Source organism: Sciurus carolinensis, chromosome X (genome assembly GCF_902686445.1).
Source record: "Sciurus carolinensis chromosome X, mSciCar1.2, whole genome shotgun sequence".
Classification (NCBI taxonomy): Eukaryota; Metazoa; Chordata; class Mammalia; order Rodentia; family Sciuridae; genus Sciurus; species Sciurus carolinensis.
The window spans coordinates 48,794,180-48,811,120 of record NC_062232.1 but is presented as its reverse complement, the minus strand read 5'-3'; the positions used below and the strand labels follow the sequence as shown (position 1 = coordinate 48,811,120).

At 38.6% G+C, this 16,941-nt stretch overlaps 1 protein-coding gene and 1 pseudogene across 5 annotated transcripts in view; both read right to left on the bottom strand.

Moving 5' to 3' along the window:
• Zc3h12b (zinc finger CCCH-type containing 12B) overlaps window positions 1-16,941 on the bottom strand; it is a 353,709-nt gene that overhangs the window by 223,262 nt on the left and 113,506 nt on the right. The gene's annotated exons all lie outside the window — the stretch shown is intronic.
• Window positions 295-1,186, bottom strand: LOC124971766 (cyclin-dependent kinase inhibitor 1B-like; annotated as a pseudogene).

Below are 16,941 nucleotides of genomic sequence, written 5' to 3'. Positions count from 1 at the left end.
TTTTGTATTTAAAGACATTTGCTGCTACATAAGGGAATCAGAAGAACTCCCAAATAAGAATAAGCTTCATGTAAAAATAAATAGCAACTCTTTGTAGCCAGTTTTCAAATTTTGATGATTTTAAAAATGAAGTATCAGTCTCACTGAAAGGGACATTACATCTTTAAAGAAAACAATTCAAACCCTTCCCCAAAATTGCTTCTCTTATGCAAATCAAATATTTTTCTCCTTGCTGTAAAAAAGAAGCAAGTTCTTCATCCCCACCCATGCCAATTCCTCATCCCCACCCTGCCCTCCCTTCCCCAATGTTTATGTGCTACATAAAGGTAAAAACTATATACACAGATAGTACAATGAAGCAAATAAGGAAAAACCTAATTGCACAATACTACATCCAACGCTTTTAGAGGCAGGTCATTTAAGAGTGCCTAAAATTTTAGTGTTATTGTGTTGTTGCTTTTCAGTGCTTATACAGGATGTCCATTCCATGGAGTCAGCGATATGTATTTAAATTTTTTTATGTATATTTTCCTTGCTTCATCAAGCAATGATGTATCTGATAAACAAGGAAACATATCCTTAATTCGAGCTGTTTACGTTTGACGTCTTCGGAGGTCCGGCTTCTTGGGCGTCTGCTCCACAGAACCAGCACTTGGGGAACCGTCTGAAACATTTTCTTCTGTTCTGTTGGCTCTTTTGAGGAGAAGGATCATCTGTTGCGGGTCGCTTCCTTATTCCTGCGCACTGCTCCGCTAACCCAGTCTGGCTGTCTGACGGGTCAGTCTTTTGGTCTACCAAGTGCGTGTCCTCTGAGTTTGCCTGGGACCCAATTAAAGGCACCGCCTGGCGGTTCCCGCTGACATCCTGGCTCTCCTGCTCCGGCACTTTGCAAGCGCCTTTGTGGGGCCGCGGGGGTCTGTAGTAGAACTCAGGCAAGCTGCCCTTCTCCACCTCCTGCCATTCGTATTTGCCCTCCAGGGGCTTATGGTTCTGAAAATCGAAATTCCACTTGCGCTGGCTTGCCTCTTCCATTTCTCTGCAGTGCTTCTCCAAGTCCCGGGTTAACTCTTCGTGATTCACAGGGCCGAAGAAGTTTCTGCAGGCGGAGGGCTTAGGGTGCTCAGCCTGCCTTGGCGTCCATCCTCTCCAGGCTCGGGCTCCCGTTAGACACTCGCACGTTTGACATTTTCCTCCCGGTCCGGTCTTGACCGCCTAGCTCGCTCTCTCAAAAAAACAAAATCTAACAAAACAAAACGCCCCGACGCAGCCCGGACTCCTCTTAGAAGCCCTGGTCTGCCCTCAGAGCCAAGAGAAACAAACCCCAAGGAGTAACTGCCCAAGCTTCAGGAGCGCGCAGGGTCTCAATGATGTTTTTCTTGAATTTCTCATATAATGAATTGTTTTCTTGATTTCACTATTTTATACTGGTGTATTTTGCTGAGTTTCCTTATATAATTATTTCAAATTTGTTCTAAGTCAATTCATTAATTTCCATTTCATTGGGGTCAGATACAAGAGAATTATTCTGTTCTTTTGAGGGTGCCACATTCCCTTGCTTTCTCATGTTTCTTTTGTCCCTGTATTGATATTTGTGCATCTGGTGGTGTTACCTTTTCCAGACTACAGAGTAGAGTAGCTTTTGTAAGGGAAAATATTCACCTGTAGATAGGCCAGAGGGTACTTGTTCCGAAAGATATGGTGACTCTGGCCTTTGTATTGGTTGGTAGATATGTGCAGCTTCTAAATTTGTCACCATCAGTTCTTTGTGTGCCTCAGTGTCCTAGGCAGCATGAGTTTTTTGCAGTGATTGTATTTGAACAGATTATTAAGGCAAGAATTTCGACATCCTTCTGTTTTTCCCTTCCTCACAGTGGAGAGTCTTTGCTGAGGAGATCTCTCTTGCCATTGTGTTTAACACAGATCAGAATCAGCCACAGTGGTACTGGGATCCAGGTAATAGTAAACAGAACAGCTATGAATCCAGGTTCCTGGGATCAATGTCTTGCAAAACTACTTTACAATCTGACATTTAGGTATAGACTTTTTTTTCCTCCAAGGCATGAATATCAGACGCATCTCTCCTATTAAGTCAGAAACTGTTGCTCTAAGGCACACCCAGGCACCTTGGACCCATGCAGTTGGAATACAGCTGTGGTTGTGTCCCCACAGTACACAGCACAGCAATGGCATGGCTCTAGGGAAGACAGGATACTCAGGAGAAGGAGACTCAGAAACTGGGGAGCAGGTCATAACACCAAATTGTGATTCAGAACCAATAGGATATAGTGATAGTGTAGGCTCTGGGGAATGGGGTAAAACAGCAGTAACCCAGGCTCTGTGAGGCCAGGTACAGCAACAAGAAGAACCCAAGGGATGGCAATATGCTCTTGAGGCTTGTGCACTAAGGATCTGGATCCAATGCAGTGAGGATTCTACTCCCCAGTTCCAGGCCAGAGGAGTGATACCTATTTGACCTTGAAAGTAGGTGGCTGAGCTCATCTAATGTGTTGATTCTCTAGTACATGAGGTAGTCTGTCCACTAAGTCCCAGAATGCAGAGTGAAGCCTTTGGCTTCCTATTGGTGGAGTACCACTTCAGCTTTAATGGTGGGAGGTGCAACATCTCATATCTCAGGAGTGCTTCTGAAGCCCCCTTTGGGCAGAATGTTACTTTATTTCTGGTAGAAGATGGGAGCTGTTCTGGTGTTCTTGTTGCCTGAAATCCATGGAGGGTGGGATGCTGACCCGTCTGTGGTGCTAGGGCATGACTGCTCCAGTAATTCAAGGGTCTAGGTCTTCAGGAGTGGGACACCAATTTAGCTTGGTCCTAAGGGAAGGGTGCTCCAGGAATTGGAATTGGGAGATGGAGATATGGTAGCTTGCACTTAGGTGGTAGAGCATAGCAGAAGCTCTGCTCAAGGGGGCGATCCAAGATGGCGGCCTAGAGGGAGACTGCACCCCCTGTCGCTCCAGAACCCAGGAGTTAAGAAGGGGAGGCATTGAGAGACTCGGACTGAAGTGGAGCCACGGGTGAGTCTGCCCACTGGGTAAAGCTCGGCCCGGGGGGCAGGCCCAGATAGAGGTGGCTTATCGGAGCCAGGCAGGGCAGCTAGAGTCATCCACAGGCAGCCCTGCGCACTCCGGCGGTGGGCCCCGCCCACACAGCCAGCTTCTCCAGGTTCTCGGAACGGAACTGGCCCGCTGGTGAGAGCCTCTCTGACCAGAACAAGCTCCAAGTCCCGGAGCCAGTGCAGCTCAGCGTACTCTGGCACGCAAGCAGATTCAGGGTCCAGACAGGGCAGCCAGAGACTTCCCCAAGTAGTCTGGACCCCTGCGGTGGGAGGTGCCTTTCAAGGCTAACTTCTCGGAGCAGACCGCCCAGTGAGAGACTTTCTACATAGAACCAGCCACAAGCCCCCGAACCAACGGAGAGCCTCGATCCGCAAACAGCCTCTGGGATCAGGGCAGGGCAGCCAGACACCTCTTCAGGCGGCTCTGCCCACTCCGGCTGCAGGCTCTCTTCTCGGGGCGATCCAAGATGGCGGCCTAGAGGGAGACTGCACCCCCTGTCGCTCCAGAACCCAGGAGTTAAGAAGGGGAGGCATTGAGAGACTCGGACTGAAATAGAGCCACGGGTGAGTCTGCCCACTGGGTAAAGCTCGGCCCGGGTGGCAGGCCCAGATAGAGGTGGCTTATCGGAGCCAGGCAGGGCAGCTAGAGTCTTCCCAAGGTAGCCTTCCACACTCCGGCAGTGAGCTCCTCCCACACGGCCAGCTGCACGGTGCAGGCCCACAGTGAGAGCATTTCAGCACAGAGCCAGTTCCAAATCGTGGAACCAGTAGGGGGCTAGGGGCAGTTTTCTTCGGATACGCTGCTTTATCAGATTCCTCCAAGACATCAGGCTACTGAAGGCTGGGAGGTGATACACTGGAAATCTACCGGGACACTATAAGCCAATAGAGGAAAACTGCAATATCTCAGGGTCCCACTGACAACTGACCAATATGAGAAAACAAGGGAAGAAAATGTCCCAAACAAACCTAGATACTACATCAATAATACCCAATGACAGCACAGCAGAAGAAATGTCAGAAAGGGAGTTCAGAATGTACGTAATTAAAACGATCAGGGAAGCAAATGAGGAGATGAAAGAGCAAATGCAGGCATTGAAGGAGGAGATGAAAGAGCAAATGCAGGCATTAAATGATCGCACCAATCAACAGTTAAAAGACCAAATACGGGAAGCAAGAGATCATTTCAATAAAGAGTTAGAGATACTGAAAAAAAAAAACAAACTGAAATACTTGAAATGAAGGAAACAATAAACCAAGTTAAAAACTCCATAGAAAGCATAACCAATAGAATGGAGCACCTGGAAGACAGAACCTCAGACATTGAAGACAAATTATTTAATCTTGAAAGCAAAGTTGGCCAAACAGAAAAGATGGTAAGAAATCATGAACAGAATCTACAAGAATTATGGGATATCATGAAAAGGCCAAATTTAAGAATTATTGGGATTGAGGAAGGCTTAGAGAAACAAACCAAAGGAATGAACAACCTATTCAATGAAATAATATCAGAAAATTTCCCAAATCTGAAGAATGAAATGGAAAACCAAGTACAAGAGGCTTATAGAACTCCAAACATACAAAATTACAACAGACCCACACCAAGGCACATTATTATGAAAATACCTAACATACAAAATAAAGACAGAATTTTAAAGGCTGCGAGAGAAAAGAATCAAATTACATTCAGAGGGAAACCAATAAGAATATCAGCAGATTTTTCAATCCAGACCCTAAAAGCCAGAAGGGCCTGGAACAACATTTACCAAGCCCTGAAAGAAAACGGATGCCAACCAAGAATCTTATACCCAGCAAAACTTACCTTCAAATTTGACGATGAAATAAGATCCTTCCATGATAAACAAAAGCTAAAGGAATTTACAAAAAGAAAGCCAGCATTACAGAACATTCTCAGCAAAATATTCCATGAGGAAGAGATGAAAAACAACGATGCAAATCAGCAACAGGAGGCGCTAGCCTAAAGGAATAGCCAAATAAAGGAGAAACCAAATCATGTCAGAAAATAAAAATGAGTCAATTGACTGGGAATACAAATCATATCACAATAATAACCCTGAATGTTAATGGCCTGAACTCATCAATCAAAAGACACAGACTGGCAGATTGGATTAAAAAGAAAAATCCAACAATATGCTGCCTGCAAGAGACTCATCTCATAGAAAGAGACACCCATAGACTAAAGGTGAAAGGATGGGGAAAAACATACCATGCACACGGACACAGCAAAAAAGCTGGAGTATCCATCCTCATCTCAGATAATGTGGACTTCAAACCAAAACTAGTCAGAAGGGATAAAGAAGGACATTACATGCTGCTTAAGGGAAGCAAAAAACAGCAAGACATAACAATCATAAATATCTATGCCCCGAACATTGGCTCATCCACGTACGTCAAACAAATCCTTCTCAATTACAGAAATCAAATAGACCACAACACAATCATACTAGGCGATTTTAACACACCTCTCTCACCACTGGATAGATCGTCCAAACAAAAATTGAATAAAGAAACTATAGATCTCAACAACACAATCAGCAATTTAGACTTAACAGACATATATAGAATATACCATCCAACAAAGAACGAATACACTTTCTTCTCAACAGCACATGGATCCTTCTCTAAAATAGACCATATTTTATGCCACAAAGCTACTGTTAGCAAATACAAGAAGATAGAGATACTACCTTGTACTCTATCAGATCATAATGGATTGAAATTAGAAATAAATGACAGAATAAAAAACAGAAACTTCTCCAATACCTGGAGACTAAATAATACACTATTATACGATGAATGGATAACAGAAGACATCAGGAGGGAAATAAAAAAATTCTTAGAAGTAAATGAGAACAAAAACACATCATATCAAAATCTCTGGGACACTATGAAAGCAGTACTTAGAGGAAGATTTATTTCATGGGGTGCATTCAAAAAAAGAAGTAGAAATCAACAAATAAACGACTTAACACTACAGCTCAAAGCGCTAAAAAAAGAAGAGCAGACCAATACCAAAAGTAGTAGAAGACAGGAAATAGTTAAAATCAGAGCCGAAATCAACGAAATCGAAACAAAAGAAACAATTGGAAAAATTAACAAAATAAATAGTTGGTTCTTTGAAAAAATAAATAAAATTGATAAATCCTTAGCCACACTAACAAAGAGAAAGAGGGAGAAAACTCAAATTACTAAAATTCGGAACGAACAAGGAAACATCACAACAGACACGAGTGAAATACAAAACATAATTAGAAGCTATTTCGAAAATCAATACTCCAACAAAACAGAAAACCTTGAAGACATCAACAAATTTCTAGAGACATATGAATTACCTAAACTGAACGAGGAGGACATACACAACCTAAATAAACCAATTTCAAGCCATGAAATAGAAGAGGTCATCAAAAGCCTACCAACAAAGAAAAGTCCAGGACCAGATGGGTTCTCAGCCGAGTTCTACAAAACCTTTAAAGAAGAGCTCATTCCAATACTCCTCAAACTATTCCATGAAATAGAAGAGGAGGGAACCCTCCCAAACTCGTTCTATGAAGCCAATATCACCCTGATACCTAAACCAGACAGAGACACATCGAGGAAGGAAAATTTCAGACCAATATCCTTAATGAACATCGATGCAAAAATTCTCAACAAAATTTTAGCAAATCGCATACAAATATATATTAAAAAGATAGTGCACCACGATCAAGTGGGTTTTATCCCAGGGATGCAAGGTTGGTTCAACATTCGGAAATCAATAAATGTCATTCACCATATCAACAGACTTAAAGTTAAGAATCACATGATTATTTCAATAGATGCAGAAAAAGCATTCGATAAAATACAGCATCCCTTCATGCTCAAAACACTAGAAAAAAATTGGGGTAGTGGGAACATTCCTTAACATTATAAAGGCAATCTACGCTAAGCCCATGGCTAATATCATTCTAAATGGTGAAAAACTGAAAGCGTTCCCCCTAAAAACTGGAACAAGGCAGGGATGCCCTCTTTCACCACTTCTATTCAACATCGTCCTTGAGACTCTAGCCAGAGCAATCAGACAAACCAAAGAAATTAAAGGGATACGAATAGGAAAAGAAGAACTCAAACTATCCCTGTTCGCTGATGACATGATTATATATTTAGAGGAACCTGGAAAGTCCACCAGAAAACTTTTAGAACTCATAAGTGAATTCAGTAAAGTAGCAGGTTACAAGATCAATGCTCATAAATCCAATGCATTTTTATACATAAGTGATGAATCTTCAGAAAGAGAAATTAGGAAAACTACCCCATTCACAATAGCATCGAAAAAAATAAAATACTTGGGAATCAATCTCACAAAAGATGTGAAAGACCTCTACAATGAGAACTACAGAACACTAAAGAAAGAAATTAAAGAAAACCTTAGAAGATGGAAAGATCTCCCATGTTCCTGGATAGGCAGAATTAATATCGTCAAAATGGCTATACTACCAAAAGTGCTATACAGATTCAATGCAATTCCAATTAAAATCCCAATGATGTACCTTGCAGAAATAGAGCAAGCAATTATGAAATTCATCTGGAAGAATAAAAAACCTAGAATAGCTAAAGCAATCCTCAGTAGCAAGAGTGAAGCAGGGGGTATTGCAATACCAGATCTTCAACTCTACTACAAAGCAATAGTAACAAAAATGGCATGGTATTGGTACCAAAATAGACAGGTAGATCAATGGTACAGAATAGAGGACATGGACACAAACCCAAATAAATACAATTTTCTCATACTAGACAAAGGTTCCAACAATATGCAATGGAGAAAAGATAGCCTCTTCAACAAATGGTGCTGGGAAAACTGGAAAACCATATGCAATAGAATGAAATTAAACCCCTATCTCTCACCCTACACAAAAATCAACTCAAAATGGATCAAGGACCTTGGAATCAGACCAGAGACCCTGCATCTTATAGAAGAAAAAGTAGGTCCAAATCTTCAACTTGTTGGCTTAGGATCAGACTTCCTTAACAGGACTCCCATAGCACAAGAAATAAAAGCAAGAATCAACAACTGGGATAGATTCAAACTAAAAAGCTTTCTCTCAGCAAAGGAAACTATCAGAAATGTGAAGAGAGAGCCTACAGAGTGGGAGAATATTTTTGCCAACCATACCTCAGATAGAGCGCTAATTTCCAGAATCTATAAAGAACTCAAAAAACTCTACATGAAGAATACAAATAATCCAATCAACAAATGGGCTAAGGAAATGAACAGACACTTCACAGAAGATGTACAAGTAATCAACAGATATATGAAAAAATGTTCAACATCCCTAGTAATAAGGGAAATGCAAATCAAAACTACCCTAAGATTTCATCTCACCCCAATTAGAATGGCGATTATCAAGAACACAAGCAACAATAGGTGTTGGCGAGGATGTGGTGAAAAAGGAACACTCATACATTGCTGGTGGGGTTGCAATTTAGTGCAGCCACTCTGGAAAGCAGTGTGGAGATTCCTCAGAAAGCTTGGAATGGAAACACCATTTGACCCAGCTATCCCACTCCTTGGTCTATACCCAAAGGACTTAAAATCAGCATACTACAGAGATACAGCCACATCAATGTTCATTGCTGCTCAATTCACCATAGCCAGATTGTGGAACCAACCTAGATGCCCTTCAGTTGATGAATGGATAAAGAAACTGTGGCATATTTATACAATGGAATATTACTCCGCAATGAAGAATGATAAAATTATGGCATTTGTAGGCAAATGGTCGAAATTGGAGAATATCATGCTAAGTGAGATAAGCCAATCTCAAAAAACTAAAGGACGAATGATCTCGCTGATAAGCGGATGAGGACATATAATGGGGGTGGGAGGGGTTAGCATTAGGTTTAAGGTTAGGTTTAGAGTTAGGCTAAGGAGAGCGGTAAGAATGAAGGAAAGAAGGACTGTATAAAGGGAAAAGGGTGGGAGGGGTGGGGGGGAAGGGGAAAAAAAGAAACATCATTACCCTATGTAAACGAAAAAAATAAAAAAAAAAAAAAAAAAAGCTCTGCTCAAGAACAGCACACTACTAAGTGTACATGGTGCAGCGTCAGTTGAGCCTCAGAGATAGAGGGATGCAATAACAGTCTCAGAAGAGACACATTATAGCAGTCGCTCCAGTTCCAAAAAGGCGCAGAGCAGTAGTAACATGGACCACAATGAATAGACAGCAGTAAATCAGGTGGAGTACAGCATTAGTGTAGGCTCTGTCTCTGGGAGGAGCTCAGCATTTTGACTCTGGGGGACTGGTTTGGCAGAGCTGAGAGCCCACAAGGATTGTAGGAATCTCCTATAGCAACAGCAGGTGTCCATGGTGGTGATAGGCGATAATGGTGTCCTCTTGCTTACCTTTTCCCAATATGGGGAAGTATCTCCTGATTCCCTCTTCTGGTTCTGAGCTGATCCCAACTGGGGGGATGAGGTGGCTGAGTCAAGACATTTTATTCTCTTCTTATGACCATCCCAGGTTGATGTGATCTACAAGATTTTTGTAGTTGATTTACTTTCTCCAGTGCTCTAATTTATTTATTTTAATTAAAGGTAATTATTAATTGGGGTGTTTCTATGGGCATGGGAAGTTTCTAGTTGGCCATGTTGCAAACCTCACTCACTAGTAAGTTTTGAAGCATAGCAATATCAGGTCTTCTTTCATAATAAATAAAGCACTTTCAAAAACTCACCAATATTAAAACACAGAACCTTTCACAAAGTGAGTGAAATATTTGAACACACACTTTACCAAAGAAGATGAATGATAGTAAATAAGCAAATGAATAGATGTTCAAAGTCATCATTTAGGAATGTAAAATAAAAACATAGGCTCAGATGGCTTCACTAGTAAATTCTACCAAAGATGTAAATATTTGTTACATCTTTAACAAATATTACCAAAATCTATACACATTCTACCACAATTCAGAAGGGTATATTTTTCAAGTTCTAGCAGACCAGCATCAACCTGATACCAAAGTCAAAGACATTAAAAGAAAACTATTTTTCATGAACATAGAACATTTTATCATGCTACAATTATTTCTCCCCGGTTTTCTTAACATTTGAAATTTTTTTCTTAAAATGTAAATGTTTAAAAGTCAATATGGTTAAGAAAAAATGGCTAAATATCCTGGTGTAGACATAATATTGACTGTTAGCAATTCTGTATAGGCCTGACATTCTTCTATTCATTGAACTGACATCTATTCAGGAACCCTCTTAAAGTCCAAGCACTATAAATGTCCTCAGGACACAGCCATAAAAATAGTCTCTGCTCTAGAAAAATAGTTTGTCTAGCACAGGCTAAGCCACTCATTAGCTGAGTAACCTTTGGAAAGAGTCTTAAATTCCATGAGCCTCAGTTTCCTCATTTGTAAAGTGGGAAAAATAAGAGAATATACTTCATACAACGAATGTGACAGACAACTGTGTTGTAACTTGAACTGAACCATCTGCTCACAGAGGAATAATGCTTTCATGTCCTTAGAAGGGGCTAACTTAACCACAAAAGGTCTTCAGAGATTTTACGTATTCCAAAGTAAAGACCCTTCCACCCTTCCTCCATAATTGTAAATCCTTGATTTACAGGCTTTTATAAAATCAAGAGTTTCCTTCCTTCTCTTTTAGATGGTCCCCATTAATGGATATGCTTCTTATTGCAATAGCCCAAGTAAAATCATGTCCTTAAATGTCAAATGCTTTTTGTCTCTCATAAAGGATTATATCAGGTAGATGTAAAATGCTTAGTCTGCATCTGGCATGCAGCAAGGTCTCATTAAAAGTTAAATCACAAATATATATCATTAACATTCATTAAAATGACTAAATTTTTAAAAATAAAACTAACAAGTTCAAGTGCTAACTGAGCTGCAGTCTTTAGAAGTTTCATATATTGCTGGTGGAATGCCAAATACTGGAAAATCTCTAGCAGTTTCTTTAAAAGTTTAGCATACGCTTAAAACAGGAACAAAGAATTCCACTCTTAAATGTTTATCCAAGGGCAATGCAAAATTATGCTCATGCAAAAGCTGTACAGTGGTTTTACAATAACTTTGTTCATAACCACTAAATTCTAGAAATAACCCACTGATGAAAAGATAAATAAAATGTAGCACATCCATAAAATAGAATGATTACCAGCAATCAAAATGAAAGAACCACTGTTATGTTCTATAATATGGATAAATTTCAAATAGATATGCAAACTGAAAGATGCCAGAGTATAAAAGCTACATATGATATGATTTCATTCATATGACATTTTTTAAAAGGAAAAAAACACAGGTACAGAAAACAGATTGGTGGCTGCTCAGAGCTGAGATTGTAATGAAGAGGTAGATGTAAGGAGGGAGTGTAAATTTTTCAGGTAATGGGACTTTCATGTTTCTTATTTGTGATGGTGGATAAAAAAATATGATTTTGTGAAAACATACTATTGTATACTAGGAAGTCTAAATTCTTAATGTGTAATTTATTTTAAAATAAACTTAACTCTCCTCACTAAAAGAGAAGAAGCACTACAAAAGAGGAATCTCCATTCCAAAGATGTTGTAGAAACCTCAATAATTTAGGCAACAGGTGCACCTCAGTAGCTAGCACAACTCCTTTCCTGGATGCCAGACTGTTTTAGTCAGCTTTGTGTTGATGTGACCAAAATACCTGATAAGAATATCTTAGAGGAGGAAATTTTATTTGGGGCTCACAGTTTCAGAGGTCTCAGTCCTCAGATGGCCAACTCCACTGCTTTGCATCCAAAGTGAGGCAGCACATCATGGAGGAAAGGTGTGGTAGAAGAGCACTGTTCTATTCATGGCATCCAAGAAGCAGAGGGAGGAGGAAAGGTACGGGCAAGATGAATCCTTCCAGGACACAACTAATCATGTCCCATCTTCCTATAGTTATCACCCAGTCAGTCCATTCAAAATAGGATTGACCAATTAGGTTATAGATCTCACAATCTCATCATTTCACTTCCAAATATTCCTGCATTAACACAGGAGCTTTGGGGGACACATCATATCCAAACCATCACACAGGATAATAATAATTAAAAGAAAATCATGTTTGGACTGCTAAGGGAAGAAAGAGATTACAATCCCAATGAACTTCAAGGATTAGTTGGCACATACTGACAAGAATCAGAGAACTAATAATGTTAGCACATCTTTTCAGTGACTTCTTTCACATTTGTATATCTTCATTTGTGAAATGTCAATTCATGTATTTTGACAATTTTTAAAAATTAGTTATTCCAACTATTGAAATTTTTAGAATATTTATATATTTTAAGAACTTTATGTCTTCCTATGTTGATCCTTTTATCATTTATGTAATGTCTCTCTGTTGCTCTAATTTTCTTTGTTCTAAAATTGACTTTATAATAGTCACTTCTGCAATTTTATGTTTTCATGATGTTTAATACTTTTAATCTAAGCTGTTGTATTTTAAGTGAATTTCTTAGACAATATACTGATGTATTCATTTTTCAAACCATCTGCCAATTTTTCCTTTTAAATGATGTGCTTATATCACTTAGATTTACAGTAATTTATTGGTATGCTAGGACTTAACTGTGCTGTTATGGTTGAATTTTTAATGCCCGCCCCCCAAAGCTTATGTGTTAGGAGATACAACAATGTTCAGAGATAAAAATCATGGATTATGAGTGCTGTAACCTTGTCAGTGGATTAGGACACTTGACAGATTAATAATTTCAATGGACTACTGGGCTGTCATTGTAGGCACATGGGGCATGGCTGGGGAAAGCAGATCACTGAGGGAATGTCCTTCAGGACTGAATCTTGTCCTTGTATTCTTTCTCTTTCTCTCTCTGCTTCCTTGCTGGCAACGAGTTGAGTGGCTTTCCCTCAAAATTCCCTTCCACTTGGATGTTTCTGCCTTGGAGCTGACCAACCATGGACTGAACCTCTGAATAGCCAAAATAAACTTTTCCTCCTACAGCTAGTTTTTGTCAGGTATCTTGGTCACAGAGGTAAAAAATGGTTAACACATAAATTGGTACCAGAAATGAGGATATCACTGTGACTATATCTGACCATGTGGTTCAGAAGCCTTTAACAAGATGATTAAGTACTAGAGATCTGTTGTATAACATTATGCCTAATGATAATGTAATGTGTATTTCAAAGCTGCTAAAAAATTAGAGTTTAAATGTTCTCACCACAATAAAAAGATAAGTAGGTAAAATGATAAATACTTTACTTAGCTTGACTTAAACATTCCACCATTTACAGAAAGATCAAAACATCATACCATATAAATGTATGTAATTACTATTTGTCAGTTAAAACATAGGAAATATAGAAGGTATATCTCATGCTAAGGATTCTTCTAATAGAAAAAGTATAATAGAAAAAGAAATGTGTGAGGATAATCTATTAGCTGATTTCTTTCCATTCTGAATTTCCAAACCTTTTCCCAAACAATTTATTGAATTATCATTGACAAATGAAAAGTGTATATATTGAAATTACAACAACATAATGATTTGACATACCTATATGTTGTAAAATAATTACCATAATTAAGTTAACTAACATACAAATAAGGCCATATACTTACCATTTTTTTCTGTGTGCATGTGGAGGGGACACTTAAGATCTACTCTCAGAAAATTTCAAGTATACAATGCAGTATTATTGACAATAGTCACTATGCTTTTAATTGTCTCTCAAAACTTATTCATCTTCTATCAAAGTTTATACCCTTTGATGAACACCTTCCCATTTCTCCAACCCTAGACCCAGACAGACACTGTTTTATGATTTGCTAAAATTTGACTGTTTTAGATGATTACAAACATAGCAGAGCACAATGGCACATACCTGTAATTCCAACTCCTAACTACCTAGAAGGATGAGGTAGGAAGACCACAGGAGCCCAGGAGCTTGAGGCCACCCTGGGCAACATAGCGTGATCCCATCACACACAAAAAAAAGATTTTGGAAAGACTACACATGTAAGTGAGATCATACAATATTGTCTTTCTGTGTCTGTCTAATTTCTTTTAGCATAATGTCCTAAAGATTCTTTCATGTTGCCATAAATGGTAGAATTACCTATATTTTTATGTGGGAGTAATAATCCACTGTATATATATACCACATTTTCTTTATACATTCATTCCAATTGTTGAGAGGTAATATCTCATTGTAGTTTTGATTTGCATATCTTCAATGACTGATGTTGAGCACATTTTCATTTACCTATTGGTCACCTGTATCTTCTTTGGAGAAATTTTATTTAAGTCCTTTGTCCATTTGTAAATTAGGTTATTTGACTTTTTTGTATTGAGTTACATAAGTTCCTTATATATTTTGTTACAAGACTTCTGTGGTTATCATTTTCATTTTGTTTAGAAACTTTCTTTATTTATTACTTTAAATTAGGTTTGATTAATCATAGATTATTAGTTTTCTTTCATTTCAGAAAAATATTTTTGCCAGATATGGTATCAGCAGGTAAATTTTCTTTTCTTTCTGAACTTGAAAAATTTTGTGCCATTTCTTTCCAGCATTTATGGTTTCTATTGAAAAACCAGATGTTATTAGAATGGTTTTCCCTGTGTGGGTAAAGTACCATTTTCTTCACATTATTTTCAAGAATTTATCATTAGTTATCCGAAGTTTAATTTTTATGTGTCTTGGTGTGGGTCTCTTTCTTAAAATTATATATATATATATATATATATATAATGCATATATATTATACCTATTTATTATTTTAGTTATGTACAACACCAGGTACACCCTGATATTTTCACCAAAGCATGGAACATAACCCACTCTAATTGAGTTTTCAAAAGGTACCCTGCCCCTCACTCCCCTCCCTCTACTCCACTGATCCCTCTTCAATCCATTTATAGTTTACTTCTTTTTAAAAAAGCATACTGTGGATACACCCAATGCTAGGACCCACTATGTCACATAAATGCATGAACATATGAAAGTTCGGTCAGATTCATTCCACTATGTTTCCCTTTTCCTGTCCCTTCTTCCTGCTCCTTAATCCCCTTTGTCTACTCCAATGATCTTTCATGTATTTTGGTAAGATTCCCTCTCCTTTTTATCCTTTGAGTATATTATATTTGTGCTTCACTTAGTTTTCTAAAATTTTGGAGTCAAATTTAGAGAGTTTTCTGTCATTTCTTCTAGCACATTTTCAGCGCTACTCATTTTCTGGTCTAGTTATGGGACTCTGAAGATATCAATGTAAAATCCTTTGTTACTGTTCTAAAAGCCTCTGTTCATTTTTAAGTCTATTTTCATTTTGTCATTCAGGATGAGTAAATCTTAAGTGTCTTTCCTCAATTTCACTGATATAATCCTCTATCATCTCTTCTATTCCTTGCTGAAATATTTTGACACGTTTCAAGAAAATTTACAATCCTTTTTGAAGTATTTTTATGATGCCTGCTTTAAATTCCTCTTCAGATAATTCTAACGTTTGACTCATCTCAGTGTTAAGATATGTTGATTATATTTTCTTCAATTTTTGATTTTCACATTTTTGGTATGATAAATGATTTATCAGTGTACCTTGAACATTTTGAATACTATGAATTAGCTTCACAATATTATAACAAAATATCTGAGGTAATTAACTTATAAAAACAAAGTGGTGTGCTTCAAGACTCAGTGTCCTCCACCCCTGCCCACGTCTGGCTGCCCACACTGCAAGTGAAATCAGCACTTGCATGCCATGGCTCCCCATCTACCAAGGCATTCAGAAGCCTATGCAGCCATCTTGGATTACCCCAAAGATCAAGCAACCATCTTTAGATGGGGCAGCTCACACCATGAGGCACCTGCTGGAGACTAGAAACCCATTGTCAGGTACGTCTGATGCTTTAGGCTACTGAAGAGTGGAAGGTTTGAATAGTATATGAGAATTATATTGTAGAACTTTTTTTAATTAACTTTTTATTTTTATTTTTTATTCTTTTTTTTCTCTATTTTTCTCTTACTTACATGTTTCTGCGGAGTCTCTTTCTCCCTTTTCTCATGCTAACATCCAACTTTTTTGATTCCACATTCACACTTTCTTTTTTTTTTATTGTATACAAATGGGATACATGTTGTTTCTCTATTTGTACATAGAGTCAAGGCATACCATTTGTGTAATCATACGTTTACATAGGGCAATGATGTTTATTTTTTTTCTTCCCCCCCACCCCTCCCACCCCTCTTTTCCCTCTATAGAGTCCTTCTTTCCTTCATTCTTACCACTCTACTTATCCCTAACCCTAAACCTAATGCTAAACCCTCCCACCCCCCATTATAGGTCCTCATCCGCTTATCAGCGAGATCATTCGTCCTTTAGTTTTTTGAGATTGGCTTATCTCACTTAGCATGATATTCTCCAATTTCATCCATTTGCCTACAAATGCCATAAATTTATCATTCTTCATTGCAGAGTAATATTCCATTGTATATATATGCCACAGTTTCTTTATCCATTCATCAATTGAAGGGCATCTAGGTTGGTTCCACAATCTGGCTATGGTGAATTGAGCAGCAATGAACATTGATGTGGCTGTATCTCTGTAGTATGCTGATTTTAAGTCCTTTGGGTATAGGCCAAGGAGTGGGATAGCTGGGTCAAATGGTGTTTCCATTCCAAGTTCTCTGAGGAATCTCCATAATGCTTTCCAGAGTGGCTGCACTAATTTGCAACCCCACCAGCAATGTATGAGTGTTCCTTTTTCACCACATCCTCGCCAACACCTATTGTTGCTTGTATTCTTGATAATCGCTATTCTAATTGGGGTGAAATGAAATCTTAGGGTAGTTTTGATTTGCATTTG